This window comes from Pteronotus mesoamericanus, unplaced genomic scaffold, assembly GCF_021234165.1.
Source record: "Pteronotus mesoamericanus isolate MK-2021 breed Mesoamerican mustached bat unplaced genomic scaffold, CSHL_Meso_final contig_74, whole genome shotgun sequence".
NCBI lineage: Eukaryota > Metazoa > Chordata > Mammalia > Chiroptera > Mormoopidae > Pteronotus > Pteronotus mesoamericanus.
The window spans coordinates 7,465,501-7,482,595 of NW_026555247.1; the positions used below are offsets into that span (position 1 = coordinate 7,465,501).

Below are 17,095 nucleotides of genomic sequence, written 5' to 3' on the forward strand. Positions count from 1 at the left end.
TTTACCTTAAGCCCAATACTTAAAAAGCACTGTTAAAATGCACCTGAAGAATATTCTTGTTTCAATGACCTATATTTGTTTTTAAAAAACAAAAATCCTATGAATAAAATTATATCTAAAAGAAAATATTGATCAAGCAAGCAAAGTAATTTAAAATTCCCAATGTTCCTAAATCAGTGAACATGGCTTCTTATCTTTCCTTATTCGGGGCACTTAAAATTTATTTTATGATTTTTTAAAAAGAAAAAAAAAAGGTTAACCAATGACTGTGACTTGGTGCCTACGCACCCCTTCCAAGCCCAGTATGATGCAACTTCTAAGCTGAGGGAAGTCAATCACTCCATCATGCTCTTCATACAACAAATACTTTCAACCACCTACACCATGCCAGGCATTCCGGGCTGCAGGGAGTAAAGCCGTGGACAAAATAGACAAAAATCCCTGCCCTCAGAGAACCTAGGGTCTACTGTGGAGAACAAAACATGTAAATGAGTGAAATATTTAAAGTGTAAAGTGTTAGGTGGTGGAAAATATAAAAGATAAAAGACAAAAAAAAAGCTGGGAAAGGGAGTTCTGGGAGACAGGCTGGCCAGAAGACTCAGTGAGCCGGTGCCGTTGGATTAAAGGCTGACAGAGATGCCCTGGCCAGCGTGGCTCAGTTGGTTGGGGCGTTGTCCTACACACCAAAATGTTAGGGGTTCCACTCCCAGTCAGGACACACACCTAGGTTGCAGGTTCAGTCCGCAGTCGGGGCACATATGGGAGGCAACCGACCGATGCTTCTCACACTGGTGTCCCTCTCCCCTTTCTCCCTAAAATCAATAAACATTTAAAAAATAAATAAATAGACTTCCAGTCAAGATGGCAGCATAGACAGACATGGCTCACCTCTTCCCACAACCACGACAAAATTACAACTAAGATTTAGAAAAACTGCCACTCGGAACCAACAGAAATCGAGCTGACTGGAAGTCTGACAACTACGGATTTAAAGAAACCAAAGCCATCCAGGCTGGTAGGAGGGGTGAGGGCAAGGGAAGGGCTGGTCCTACACCCACATGTGGTGTATAAAAATTCAGAATAGGTATTTCAGGAGTGAGGAGTCCCAATCCCGTACTAGGTCCCCCAGCCTAGAGTTCCAGTGCCAGGAAGGTAAGTCCCCACAACTTCTGGCTGCAAAAACCAATGGGGATTGGGTTGCTAGAAGAAACTGCTGGAGCCTCAAGCACTTCTTCCTAAAGAACCCATACACAGACTTACCTCCTCAGACTCATTCCCTCTGGGCTCCAGCACCAGGGGAGGTGCCTTGAGGAGCACCAGTGGCACACAGGGGGAGGCCAAGGTGCCTGGCATCAAGGCAAGCAGAGGCCATTGTCCCTTTACTGGGCCTTCCCCCAACAGAGCTGGCAGACTGGTGTCTAGTTAAGATTCCATCAACCTGGCTGACACTGTTTGACCTACCTTGGAGATCCCCAGAGACTCCACCCCACCCAGCTTATTGGCCCACCCAGCTGCTTTTCCATTTGAATGGCTGGTCTTAGCTCTTGCTGCACAACTTCCTAAATCCTCTCAAACAAGCAGTATCCGGCCTGAGCGAGGCCCAGGCCAGGAACTGACAGCCTAAATCCACAGCCCAGCAGGAGTAGCAGCCATCTCAGATTGCTTTATAACTCAGGCAGAGTGGCCCCAGGCAAAATACAGGTGGGGGTGCTGATCTTGGCCTGCACCACCTGGGAAACCCCCCCAGGACCAGTGCACCCAGAGAACAGCTACAGACCTTGTCAGAGCACCGCCACCCTGCCCCTGCACAGCTGATCCTCCACAGATGGTGGAGGTTGGTGGTACACATCTAGTCCTTAGCAGTGGAGCGGCCTGAGTGAATCCCTCCCATTGATCTGCCAACAGCAACCAAGGCTCAACTACAACAGGAGGGTGTACTCAGCCTACACAAAGGGCCGACCTCTAGTACCCAGCAGGGGTGATAAAGGAGGCTGTGCCACTGGACCCTACAGGACACCTACTACATTAGGGCACTCTACCAAGACACACAGTCAACGCAGATCTATCTAATACATAGAAACAAATGCAGGGAGGCTGCCAAAATGGGGGAGATAAAGAAATCCAAATGAAAGAACAGAGTAAAACTCCAGAAAAAGAGGTAAAATGGAGACAAGCAATCTATCAAATGCAGAGTTCAAAATACTGGTTATAAGGATGCTCCAAGAACTTAGTGAAGACCTTAACAGCATAAAAAAGATCCAGTCAGAAACAAAGGATACACTAATTGAAATAAAGAACAATTTACAGGGAAACAACAGTAGAATAGATAATGCTGAGAGTCACATCAATGATTTGGAACATAAAGAGCCAAAAACCACCAATCAGAATAATAAGAAAAAGGAATTAAAAAAAAAAAAAGAATATAGTGTAAATAGCCTGTGGGACAACTTTAAGCAATCCAACATTCACTTCATAGGGGTCCCAGAAGGAGAAGAGAAAGAGCAAGAAATTGGAAATATGTTTGAAAAAATAATGAAAGAAAACTTCTTGGTGAAGGAAATAGATTTGCAAATCCAGGAAATGCAGAGTCCCAAACAGGATGTACACAAGGAGGCCCACTCCAAAACACATCATATTTAAAAAGCCAAAGGTTAAAGATAAAGAGATGGGAGGGGGGTGTGGGGGAATGGGTGAAGAGGTGAGGGGATTAAAAAGTACAAATAGGAAGTTACAGAATACCCATGGGGATGTACAGTATAGGAAAGGGAGTAGCCAAAGAACTTACGTACATGCCCCATGAACATGAACAAGGGTAGGGGGATTGCATAAGGCAGTCGGGGGTGCTGGGTGGAGGGGCACAAAGGGGGAAAATCAGGACAACTGTAATAGTATAATCAATAAAATATAATTTAAAAATAAAAATAAAAATAAATAAATTAATTAATTAAAGGCTGACAAAGGTGAGAAGAGTACCAGGCAAGTATCTGGTAAAAGACTGTTCCAGACAGAGAAACAGCAGAAGTTCTGAGATAGAAATGGACTTAAGAATCTGCTGAACAACAGGAAGCCACATTCCTCCGAACAAAGTTAGTTAGGAAGCAAGAGAGGCCCCAGAGGTAGGGCAGCAGAGCCCATCCGATGGGCCTTTGTAGGTCATTGTAGCAACTGAGGCTCGTAGCAAATGAGGCTCTTATCCCTGAGCAGGATGCAAAGCCAAATAAGAAGTGTCATGCTCTGAACATGAACTTCATGTCCAACAGTAGATTCATTTCTGAATGACATATTTTGACCAAAAAAACAGAAGGACTAGTGAAAAGGTGAGAACAGGAAGAATCCCGAGAGCTTGACATAGTAGTTGAAGGAATTTGGAGATGTTTGGCCTGAGGGAAAGAATTTATTGGTAGCTCTGAGAAGCTGAGGAATTGTCACAGAGAGCAAACAGTTTTTTTGTGATGCTGCAGAGCAGACTTAGAACCATGAATTGAAAGAACAAAGGAAGAAGGGGGTGGGGAGAGAGAGAGAAAAAGGAGGGAAGGAAGGGAAGGAAGGATCAAACAAATGAACTCCTAATGTAAGGTTTAACTTTCTCATATTGATAGTTTTCCTACAGTGGAATGTGTGGTCCTAAGAGACAATTCATGTCTAATAGTAATGGTAACAGTAGCAGGAAGAGCAGGAGTTAATACCTAGGAATGTTTACTATATGCCGAATGTTATGATAAATACTAGGAATCTCATATCATCCTCCCATAATCCTGTGAGGTAGTATTACTGATGAGGAAACTCAAGCTTATTCAGATTACATGACCAGTCTAGGATCACATAATTAGTGACAGAGCCGGTACTCCTAAGCCAGGTCATCTGACATGCTCCCAGCTCGTAGTCTACATGCTTACATTTGCCTATATGTTTACACAGTGCATAAAATGATCATCTAGCAGGCAGGAAGCGGAGAGAGGATTAGATGACCTCTAATACTCCTTTTATGATTTTGTGATTATATTTTTCCCAAGTTGTCATCTTATTGTTAAAATTTTCCTTTGACTTCACTGTTTACAGAAATTTTGTACTTTTAAATATGGCTAAGTATCAAATAATAATTTCATTATAGAATATATTAAATTCTCTATTCAATTTTAATGCTCAGGTTAATCATTCTCTAGCTTTGAGTAACATATTTTACTTTATTAGTTCCTGTGTACAGGTTTGATTTTTCTCAAGTATATTCATTTCCTTGTCTTATATTTTATATCTGTGATAATTCAAACATATCTCCATTTTCCTATGCTAACTCTGCAGACAAGAAAAAGTTATTTTCCTTTACACAATTATCTTTCAAAAATACTACAGTAAATCAACATTTGATATCTAAAGTACAGAAAGGCAGTAAATATAAAAGTAGATTATGGATATAGAGTTGAACTAAGACTTAGTCCATGGAAATTTGATTCAAGATTCATGCCTGCTTTGCGCAGTTATTTTTTCACCCACTGGAGGGAAAAGAGGGGACTAAGGAGAACTGGAGCTGTGTGCACTCCCCACCACACTTTAAGACAACTTTTGAATGGCTGGAAAAATAATAGAAAATCACTGCTCTGTAAGGCAATGATGGGCCAATGCAAAAATAGGTAGTCTGGCAACTGTGGGGTAACATTTGGATCAAAAAAGTGATTAACTCTACTTATAAAAATTTTTCTCCACACCTCACACCCATCAGGATGGCTATTATTTAAAAAAAAAAAAACACAAACAAACCCAGAAAATAACAAGTGTTGGTCAGCATGTACAAAAAACTTGGAACACTTGTGCACTGTTCGCAGAAATGTAAATAAAAGGAAAGTGGTGTAACCATTGTAGAAAGCAATATGGTGAATCCTCCAAAAATTAAAAATAGAATTACCATCTGATTCAGCAATTCCACTTCTGAGCACACAGCCCAAAGAACTGAAAGCAGAGACACAAAAAGACATCTGTACGCTCATGTTCCTAGCAGCATTATCCACCGCAGCCAAAAGGTGAAATCAACCCAAGTGCACCCCTGATGAATGAATGGATAAGCAACATGTTGCATATACACACAATGAAATACGTTATTCAGCCTTAAAAAGGAAATTCTGACACACGCTATCACATGGGTAAACCGTGAAGGCAATATGCTAAGTGAGATAAGAGAGTCACAAAACAATGATATTGTATGATTCCACTTACACGAGGTTCCTAATGCAGTGAAATTCAGAGACAGAAAGTAAACAGCGGCTGCCAGAGGCTGGGGGATGGGGATGGGGGACAGAGTTCTGGTTTAGGAAGACGGAGAGTTCTGGAGATGGATGGACGGCGGTGACGGCAGCACAGCAACGCGAATGTACTTAGTGCCACTGAACAGTACACTTATAAATAATTAAGATGGTAAATTTTATGCTATCTATCCTTTACCTCACATAAAAATAGTTTTTCTCCAAATATTGATCTAAAATATATGACATTAACATTAAAAAAAGGCTCCCACTGTAACATTTGCTACATATTTGAACTTGGTTCCTTCAAATTATCTATTTATAAAGTCAATTAATATCAGGATGCATATATTCGTGACATAAAATAAAACCACAGTATAAGGTATAAATCTATTCCTAACATTTACTTAGTACTTACTATTTGCAGAAAATTCCCCAAACAGAATTATCATACTCGAATGGACTCTAGGGCACAACCACATTCAACTAATTCACAAGAGAATGCTGTAACCCAGTGATTTTCAAACTGGAAAAACAGCTATGAAAATACAGAACAACTTCTGAACGTACTAGGATAGGACCTATAAGTGATCGAGCCTACACAGATACTGTGGACGAGCCACAAAATCTGGTTTTGAATTCTCTTAAGGCCAAAACAGAGTGAGAAATATAATTATGCCCTTTTAATTGTCCACAAGGAAAAAAAAATATATCAGCTCTTTAGGGAAAACAAACTCCCTCTTTTCCCTTAGCTCTAATTCTTCACAGTAATATATAAGGGAATAAGAGTATTTTACAGCAAAATAATCAGTAATGTTATTTGTTATTAAAGTCAACTTTTTTAATGTCCCTCAATAAAAATTGAGGATATAATTCAAATTTACAACTGAGAGCCACTTTTCAGAAAACTCAAGAAAATATAGCCAAGGCTATAGTATTCTGATAGTTTAATTGTAAGATTAAATTCAAAAGATCTAGAGAAACAGACAAATTCTGTATCATCCAAAATGTGACCTCTACCAAGCACAATTTTCCAAGAAGACAGCATTTCCTGTTGAGAACCTGGAATACAGGTATTCTGTGCAAAAGCTGCAGACACCAACATTCTCGGCCATCTGCTTAGGTAAGCTGCAGATGGCCGGTGCTTAATAAATGGGCGCTAAATAAAAAACAAATAAAGTTTGCCTCCTTTTGTCAAACTGAGAAATTAGCTCATATAGGCCACCTCAGCTTTGACACTGGATAGAGTGGATTGGTTTTCCCAATCAAGCCTTGTGTGGTATAGTGGGGCTGTTCTTCAGCACTAAATCTGAAGACAAAATGCTGGATTTAGCTCTAAACACTGCCCCCTCCTAGCTACGTAAGCCTGAAGAAGTAGCTGACCCTCTACCCAGGCCCGTTTCTCCTCCACTAACAGATCAATCATAATGATCATTTTAAACTGTGTTTTACGAAGGTACGCTAGATTTGGGTGGGGGGGATGGGAGGGTAGGAAGGGCTTATCCTTTTACTTGTCTTACACACTAGTATCCACCTAAGGCCCCAAATAAAAACGACCAAACTAGGTCCTCTACGATCTAAGATTAATTGTACAATTTTGATATTTTAAACAACTAATCCATAACACAAATTAAAATAAAAAAGTAAAAAAAAAACCAAAACCCTCAAAATTCAATCATTTCTATCACAAGGAAGAAATTTTACTGCAAATAAATCCACAAGCTTAATTTTTAATTCAGTTGTTTAGAATCCAGAACAACAACAAAAATCTCTCATAGAAACATTATTAAAAGTAAAGGCTGATTTCTCAAGTCAGCTCAAAAAGGCACAGTGTCCTCAATGTAGCAAATAATAGGTAAAGGAACTGATGTCACTACAGGCTAGTTAGTATCTAGCCACCGATGTAACATCGTGCCCAGGTCTCCAGCCCGGGAGGCTAGGAGCTAGTGCCCTTCTAGCAGAGGACAGACACCTTCCCTGAACCTTTCAACCACTGAGCAGCACTCCTGGCTTCTTGTCATTCCTGTCACCACCTACTGCTTTCCCATCAGGGTTTGTTTGATCCAACACCCTGGGCCACAAACCACTTTTATTCCACTTCTCTGTCTCTGAATTGAGCACAAAATCTTTCACAATACTTCTCTGAAAATAAAGTACTGGAAAACTATCTTATATAATCTGTCCGTGTATTCTTACCTCATTTGAGTCCTGCAAACTGGTAGAGAGAAGGGGTTTATGTTAATAATCCCGTGTCACACAGGAGGACTGTGAGGCCTGGGACTAAGTTGTCCAGAGTCATTTAGCAAGAAAGGGGTCGCTAATACTGGAGCCCAGCCCTCGGGACTCCAAATCACAGCAGCTTCATATTCTGCCACCTGTGCCTTCTTCCTAAGCGTTCCCCAGAGTCTCCCTGCCTTTGTCATCAGTTGGGTTAGCCAAGATCCTGTGGTAAGCAGTGGTGAACCTTTGAGCATCCGAGGAAAGTTAGACACAGCTTAGTCATTTTCTTCCTCTTTGGTGCTGGAGCCAAGGCTCTGAGGAGAAGGAAAGAACAAGACTGAATGGGTTGAGCAGATAATGGAAAAATCCTCCAAGTATTGGGGGTGGGGTGAGGGTAGAACACTGGGGAGACAGAAGAAAAAAGTGGGGAAGGAGGCAAGGGAATGATAATCATCCTTCTGCTACCACGGAAGTATCAAGGGACAGAAAAGAAGTTGTAAGGGGTGAGGGAAAAAGAAGGTGACCAGCAAGGCGGGAAAAAAGGGATAAAAGGGCCAAGCAATGAAAACAAGAAAGAGCTGGGTAAGAGGGGGGGAAAAATATATATATATATATATATATATATATATATATATATATATATATAGTTAAAGCCTTCCCAAAGTTTCAGTTGTTTTAAATATTAGGAGAGCAGTACCTTATACTACATACTGTCGCAGCCCTCAGTCTGGAAAAAAGCAGTCTAGGAAGTACTTTATTAAAGTCTGTAAGACAAAGTAATGGATAAAGCTAGCAGTGATTTTTTTCTCTAAATTACAAAAAACTATAACTAAGAGACAATCAATCTGAAATCTAGAAAAGAACGTACTTTGAACAAATTATTCTCTTTTAAGAGACAAAGAGTGAGAAGTGTACAGATCCTAGGGGTAAAAAATACTAAAAAAAAAAAAAAAAATGCTAGAGATAACAATAAAATTAATTTAAAAGGACCCATGGACAAAGCCAAAGAGGGGAAGGATTGAGGGAGAGAGGTGGGGGTGGGTAGAGCAGGGAAAAGTGGTGGCGGGAAAATGAAGACAAACGTATTTGAACAATTAAAAAAAAATAAAATTCAGTTACTGAATTCGAAATAAATAAGATAAAATAAAGACAGTTCTTTAAAAATAATCAAACAAAGCCTTAATAAGACTGATTTTTAAAAAAGAGAAATTTATCTGGAAACATCCAAAGAAATATTAGGAAAAAATAGAAGAGAGTAGGATAAGGAATACGTAATTACAGATCCAACATAAGTTAAAAAGACTTTTTAAAAATACTCTGAACATCTTTATAATAAATTTCGAAACTTAAATGAAAATAATAAATTCCTAGAAATATATTCCTTGTCAAAACTGATCAAAAAAATTGAAAACTAAAATAGTTCTATAAGTATTAAATATGTATAATTGGAAATCTTTTTAAAATCTCACAAAAAAATTTTTAAAAATCTAGCAGGAAGATAAAGTTCTAATAAATTTTCAAGGAACAGACCATTTCAGTTTTACACAAGCTCTTTCAGGGAAGAGCAAAAAAAGGAATATTCCCAAACTGCTTTTATGAGGCCAATGTAACCTTAATACTAAATTCTGAACAGGACAGAACAACAAAAAAAAAAAATCCAAGCCAATTTTATTCATAAACAGATGTTAAAATCCAAAAGAAACCAAGCCGAGGAGAATGCTAAAGATGAGTCATCATGACCAAATTAAGTTTACTCCAGGTATATAAGGAAGGCTTATCATGAGAAAGAGTCTAAAAATGTAATTTGCCACCTTAATTTTTTTAAAAACTTATGATTCTCTTAACAGAAGCAGAAAGAACATTTGGTGAAATTCAATACCTCTTTTCATGATAAAAAAAATTTTTTCAACAATATAAAAACAAATTAAAACTCTGTTATCTGATAAATGGTATTTACTAAATACCATTCTTAACAGTGAATTGCTAGAAGTTAGAAGCATGCCTTTCTTGAAAATCAGGGATGAATACAGGTTCCCACCATACCAGATTTGTTTGGGGTTTTTTTTGCAAGATTTTATTTATTTATTTTTACAGAGGGGTAAGGGCGGAAGAAAGAAAGGAAGAGATACATCAATGTGTAGTTGCCTCTCACACGCCCCCAAGTGGGGACCTAGCCTGCAACCCAGGCATGTGCCCCGACTGGTAATCCAACCAGCGACCTTTCGGTTCACAGGCCGGTACTCAGTCCACTGAGCACACCAGCCAGGACTACCATTTCAGCTGTTAATCATCATTGTTCTAAAAGTCCTACGCTGGTCACCCTGCATTCATTAAGAACAACAAAAATAAATAAGAAGTAGAAGGACTCAAAGAAAGAAACAAGATCGTATTATTTGCAGATTATGATTGTCTACAGAAACGGAATCAGTCTAGCTTCATTTTCCTACTTTCTCACTTCCCATTTACTCCTCCATTTGCTGCAGTCTGGCCCATTCCTATGTCATGCAGCTAAAACTTCCCTCAGGGACTGCAGTGACCACTTGGCTACCAAATCTAACAAACACGTTTCAGCTGTTATCTCAACTTCTTGGACCACCGTTTGCCCTGGCCTCTCCTCTTCTGCACTCTTCCTGCCTCTCTGGCTGCTTTTCAGTGCTCTCTACTGGCTCCCTTTCTTCCACTTGTCTTTTAATGTCAGTATTCAATCCTTTCATTTCAAACTCTTTCAAGCTATACTTCTCCCAAGTGGTATTATTTACACCTTCAGCCTCCATCACCATGTTTATTTGGGTGACTCCTAATACTAATGATGCCCAAATTTCTATTAGGCAAGCAAGGACAACTTTATTCGGATGTCACCATGTCCGAAGGGGAACTCATTCTCCCCTACTCCCTTTATGCCTACTTCAGTCACCTTCTATCCGGTGGCTTGTGCCCTAAATCTGGCAGTTATCTATGACTCCAGCTTCTTTCTCCCTCATTCCACATATTCAATCTATTATCACCTCTTACTTATATCATTTATTTTTGAAGTCTTTCTCCACTCTGTACCTTCTTTATCTTTCCACAGTCACCAACGTGGTTCAGAATCTGATTATTTCTCTCCTAAATTCCTGCACCTGGTCACCCTGCTTTCAAGACTGTCCTCTAATCCTTCTCATAAGGAACAAATACGATTAAATCCCTCCCTTCATTAAAATCTTTCAGTGTTGCCCTCGCTGGTATGGCTCAGTGGACTGAGTGCCGGCCTGCGAACCAAAGGGTCGCTGATCTGATTGTCCATCAGAGCTTGTGCCTGAGTCAGGCCAGGTGCCCATAGGGAGCACGCAAGAGCAAACACACAGAGATGTTTCGCTCCCTCCCTCCCTCCCTTCCCGTCTTTCTAAAAATAAATAAATAAAATCTTCAAAAGAAAATATTTCAGTGTTTTTAACAGCCCAAATTAAGATTCAAACTCTTCAGGCTTATTTCACAAAGTCTTTCAAGAAGACCCTGCTTCTATTCATCTGACCTTGATATTTTGCTCCTTCTGTTCCAGTCTTAACGAACCATTTGCTAGAATTTGTCCTTTTCTGTTGCCTCTGGGTCTGTTGTGCCTTCTCTAAGAAACTTTTTAGTCCTCTGGCTCCTACAGTAAACTCTAAGTTCTGTGGAAACACACTAGCATAGTAGTATCTGACAAGGTAAACATTATGTGAATACTTACTAAATTAAGGGAAAATATATACTCTAATATTATATCATGTATACTATATAAAATTCTACATAAAGTAATAGATGTCAAGTCTATGGTGGGCCATCATAAACATGTATAGGAGTTATATCCTAACACTCCGAAATTAAAATGAGAGAAAAATTGTATCTGCCTATAACTCATTCACAATTCATCACATAGAGTCTAAGTCAGGCACTGCACTCTCTAATAGGAATATGGTAGGGAACAAGGCAAACACAATCGTCCTGGTACCACTGTGAGATATAAAATCTTATCAGGATAGATCTTGAGTTATATAAAGATCTAACACACACTCCACAGATAAGCCTAACACACACCCCCCCACACATAAACTTTGTGCTACTAATTAAAATCTTATGTTATTTCTGTTCAAAGCTCCACAAAAGTTATCAAAATGAAAACCAGCTTCATTTTACATAATCTTCATTTATGTTTAACTTATGTCCTGCTTCAAAAATTAATTTGTAGCAATATATTTCCAGATTACATGTATAGCAAGCTAAAAATTTAGGAATACATGTTGAATAGTGTAAATCAAGTAAAAATTCTAAATTTCTAATTTTAAGATTCAAGGTTTTCTTATAATCCTCATGGAGCTGATAAACACAATTATATCTGAATTGCAGGAATACTAAAAAGTTTACAAAAGCTTTTTAAAAGACTGTAAATGGTAAATGTCAAACTGTACAGAGCTTAGAGTATAGCACTGCATAATAATATTATCAATTATTTTATGTACAATATTTAAAATGTAGTTGAACTATATTTATACACTACGTTGAATATTACTACATGCATTTGCTTTTAATATGAACAATCTAATAAGCTTTTTAACGTCCCGTCATTTTGCAAGGTGCACAACTGAGGGTAGACAGATTACATGGGTCACTTTCTCCATCAATAAAATTCCCTAAAATTAACCTTTATAGAGCTGCTAAGGGGATACTAGAGGCATGCAATTATATTCAAAGCGATACAAAGTCCTTTATGATCCCAGAGTCTAGTAAAAGTGGGACAAAGGCCAAAATAGCTCTCTTGTCTGCATGTTCAGATTAAATATCTACTCAATTAAAGCTAAGCTAACTTGCCAAAGTCATCATCTTCGGGGCTGAAATCAAACATTTTTGGACCAGATTTTAAGTTTGGTATGTCCTCAAACTGAGAAGAAAATCTACATCTAGATTCCCATATTCTAGCCTACTTACTCCACCAACATACATTTCAAGCATTTTTCTCTTTTGAAAAAGACTCCTGTTAAGCAATGCTGTGTCTTCAAAATGAAATGCTTTCATTCTGTCTTTAAACCTAATTCAGGCTAAGAAACTTTTAATAGCTTTAATAACTCAAAAGCAGTACTAAGTTCTTCCCTGGCACCTTCGCTCCTTCCACCCTCCCTCCAAATCCAGAAAAACACCAGCATAACAGAAAACACAAAACAACCAGCCACATGGTCTAAACACTAGGGATCGTGATTCTCCTCTGGTTTAGGCTACAAAGAATGCCTGTGAGTAATCAAAAATTCTTAATCAAAACAAAGTTGAAAGCCACCTCCCCACACCCCAACCTCAGCAAAACTGCCCTTTCTCTCGACAATCACTCATGCATTTTCCTTCGTTTTCTTGGAATTTCAGTGGCCTCTTCACAGTGAATGCTAAGTTCATCTCAATGTCAACCAGGGCAGACACACGCAAAAAACCACTAACTTGGAAGGTTATTTAGGACAATAATGTCTTTCACTGCCTTACTCCTCCCACTCCAGCCCCACTTGACCTACTATCAATACTAAGCTGAAAAAAATACATATATTAGTCCACGGGCTTTGCCCCCAGGGGCTCTTCTTGTGGGAACTCGCAAACGTAGAACCCGCAGGAAGACCCCGCGCAGGGCAGGGTCTCCCAGCTTCCCACACCCCTCCCCACACGCCAGCCGCTGCACTTCACTGGGAGCACAAACAGTCCAACTATTCTTGGATCTACTCACATCCCTCGATTTCGTCTGGCCGCCCGCCCCCCTCCCCTCCCCAGCGTCCCCTGTGGTCCGCAGGCTGGCCCGGCAAAGCCTCCGGGAGGCACGCACACCCACCCACCTGGGCCGGATCTGGAGATCCCGGCTCGCGCTCCACCCTTTGCTCCTCGGCCAGCTCCAGCACAAATGCGCTCGGCCTGTTCCTCCACCTCCCTTCCAGCCGAGCCAGGAGGCGCAACCCAGGGTGGCACCGCAAGGTCTCCCTAAGTCACCTTCGTGCAGCGTGGCCCGCCCCAGTCTCCAGCGAGGTCGAGCAGAGGTGTGGCCCGCCTGCCCTGGGCCCTGGACTCCCTGGTCTCCAGAGGTCCGCGCTGTGCCACTGGGCCGCAGACCCGCCCTCCGGGGCTCGCTGGGGACTGGCGAGCAGGCGGCGCGGGGACGGCCTGCAGCAGGAGGCAGCGCTGCTGCTGTCGTCCTCCAGTCCCTCCTCCCTGGCCCTGCCCCTCTGCGTCTCCTGGAGGCACAGGTAAGGGACCTCCCAGGGGGCGGCGAGAGTCTGCACTGTGCCCCTGCGAGCACGCTAGCGGACTGCTCCCAGGAATTTTCGGGGAAGGAAGTAAGGAAACTGCTACTCTTGCTCTGCGTGCATCCCGCGGAGGCTCCTGCGAGGTCCTAGAGTGGGCTGTGTGCTCAAGCCCTCTGCCGGAGACGTCGGCCCTGACAACTTTTAAATGGCCAGCCCGCTCCTGGGGAAAAGCTGAGAAAATCCAGTCTTCTGGATCCTTCCACCTCGAAGATAACTGACACTCAGTCTTACAATGAGGGCTTCGTGTGAGCTGATCTTCACATTTTTTAAAATATATTTTCTGGCTACCATTTGACCAGTGAGGAAAAACAGCAGTACTCATCCTACTAAATATGAAACCTACCCATAGGAAATAGACGGTTTCTAATTCCATCCAGGCTTGAAGCATAGACAAAGGCCCAAAGGACAGGAAAACTCACCACATAAATAACTACTACACTTAAGTAGAATGTTCAAGCTGGTGACAATCTTGGTTAACTATGAGGCCGGGGGACGGACTTTTTGTCCCAGCAGTAGTTTTAAACCTTCTGATGTGTATAAATCTGTCCTCAAACTTGAAGGAACAGAGTAATCCTGAACAAAATTGATTATTTCTTTGACAAGTTCCTAGGATAAATTCACAGTTCCAACATGCACTATAGACGTAAAATGTCTAGACACAATGCAGTACTTAGAAAATTTGGAATTAATCTAAGTGAGGCTTCATGGTGTCTTCGAAAAGCCAGCTTTCTTTCTTTCTTTATTTTAAATACTAAATAGTATTATATTTCAAAAAATCTTATTTGGCACTAAAAGGGGCCCTTGCTATAGAAATTCCCTAGACCTTGAAAATCAGAGAATGAATTCAGTTTATAAAGTAATACTAGGTAGCAAAAACAAAGCAATGAAAAACACAGGCTAATTTGTTTTAGAAGGTACAGAGCACCTAAAATGTGCACCTAAAGCATCTTTTCTTCTTTAGGTGTTTACAGAGCACCTAAAATGTGCCAGGCGCTGTGCTGAGGAACTACACAGAACTCAGCTGTATTCCAGAAATAGAATTCCCAAACTATTAATTTGTTCAAGGTCAAGAAAGCGGAGTTGAAGAAAGCAGAGGTGACTGGGCCGACTCAAAACCTTCTAGTCTTTCCTCTGTACATTCATTATTGGATCATCCAAATATTTATTCTCTGTCTACTACATGCCAAGTACTGTGCTAGGCACACATGCTATAAAAATAACTAAGACACAGTTGCTTACTCAAGGAGCACCAATTTAGTGAATATACAGACAAGTAAATACATAATGATACAATGTGATCCTGCTACAACAGCAAGGAACTCATGGAATAGGAGGGACATCTAACCCAATTTTGAAGGGTGGAACCTGGGATTAGGAAATGGTGACAGTCATCCAACAGAGCCATCCGGAGAACTTCATCTAACACAGTGGCAATGTGGAATTTGTGTGTTGGGCAGGAGGAAAGGGAATAAAGGGAGGTAGACAACTCCTGAGGTACAGGAAGTAAAAATGACAGGACTTGGTTAAAGGTGGGGATGAGAAAAAAGGATGAACCAAAGGCCACTCACATGCTTCTGGCTTGAGTTACTGTATACATGGTAATTCCTTGAGTTATATTTGGTTTTAGATACACTGGTTTTGAAATACCTCTGATGTAACCATAAGTAAGTGTTCAAAAGGCAGCTGGCCATGCTGGTTCATTGCTCAGGAGAGATCTAAGGTAGAGATATCTGACTCACCATGGATTTCTGGTGGGTGAGGTCATTGAGAAAGAATGCTGCGAAGGCCAGCTTATAGAAACCAGGGAATACTAACATTGAAGGCTCAGGCAGAAGAAAAGATGCTTTAGAAGAAAACTGAGGAAGAGCTGGTATAAATGAAAGAGAAGCCGTAATAGGTAGGCCCCATGGAAATCACAGAGAATTCTAACAAGCAAGCAGGAGTCAAATGTCAGATTCTTCCAAGGACAAGCAAGATAATGTAAGGGTGTCCTCTCATTCACAATAAGGAGGTACTGGCAAGAATGATTTCAGTGAACTAGCTGAGGAATAAAGAAGTAAAAACAGAATATCACATTTTGAAAAATGGAACTGAAAAGGATTGTAGAGAAATAAAAGCTGTAAGGTGGTAGCAAATTCAGAAGAAGGGAGGCATTAATTTTGAAGCAGAATGGAAGGAAAAGAGATACCTCCAATAAAAGAAAAGGAGGAAGATAAAAATTGGGGTGAGGGCAGGTACAATGATTGCCTAATACTTAACAAAGAAGTTTGCTCAGAGTAGAAGCGGATGAAGAAATTGTAGAGATGAAAGAGAGGTGAATGCCTGAAAGGTATAAACATTAGGAAATGAAAGAGATTGGGAACACAAAATGACTAAAGGACTCTGAACAGCACAGGAAACAAAATCAATATTAGAGACCACACTGTTAGAGAGATACAAGGCCACATGAGGACATGATTCCCCTCCAAAGACATCAGGATCTGGTCCAGAGTAGTAGTACCTTTCGGTTGGCTCCAATTTAGAGTCTGAATCTTTCCATTGTATCACAAACTTAACATCACCAGCGCTCTTAATCACACAGCTGGGTTACAGCTCTTTAGCAGTTAGGAGATTTAAGACAGAAGTATAAATATTTTATAAGTGATCTTATACTAACTTTAAGTACGTATGGTCCTACCTCGGGAAAACAGGTTTGACTAATAAGTACCAAGGGGAGCTTGAAAATTCACACATGAAGGGCACCAGTGATGGCTTCTGTGTGACATTCGAACCATTCTGATATAACCATCTGGTGAGGAAAACTACAGAAACAAAAAAATTCATGAAACCAGTTTCTAGCCTTTTGAATGGAACTCTCAAACAAGGTAAAAAACCATAGCACTTACATTCTATTATATTCTGTTTCCCAAGTATATTACCCTAAAAAAAACTAGTATATTTCCCTTCAGTACGTCAATCACAAACTTTAGAGCTTATTTTATTGCAGTTCTTTTTTTCAACACAAGTAGTTATTTATGAGTAAAATATGCCTACATAATGCCTCATTTATGTAGCAGTAATATGGAAACCTCAAGTATCTTGGTCCTATCAGAGCATTCCCAAGTAAGCAAAGAACACCCACATGCCACAGAAGTAGAAAGTCCCAATTCCAGCCACTAGGGCCTATGCCTATTGTGAATGCTTAAGTTTCTGACACAGAGCCATATGATCTTACTGTGAGCATACATAATTTTCCCAAGTTTGGTTAACTGGTTTTCATTTTAATAAACAGGAGGTTTAAAGAGTAAATCAGAAGGGATCAGTATTCCATGGCTAGAGGCAGGCACACAGTTAGTATACAGTCAACATATAAAT

At 40.4% G+C, this 17,095-nt stretch overlaps 1 protein-coding gene across 6 annotated transcripts in view; it reads right to left on the reverse strand.

Moving 5' to 3' along the window:
* Positions 1–17,095, reverse strand: part of OSBPL1A (oxysterol binding protein like 1A) — a 216,890-nt gene that overhangs the window by 97,235 nt on the left and 102,560 nt on the right. Inside the window, exon 1 of one of the 6 annotated variants that reach the window (XM_054583462.1) lies at positions 13,428–13,793. The exons of 2 other annotated variants lie outside the window; for them this stretch is intronic. The gene's annotated coding sequence lies outside the window, so the exon portion shown is untranslated. Of the gene's footprint in view, positions 1–13,276; positions 13,794–17,095 lie in introns of those variants that run through there. 3 more of the 6 variants (XM_054583464.1, XM_054583463.1, XM_054583465.1) reach the window with 3 other exon arrangements.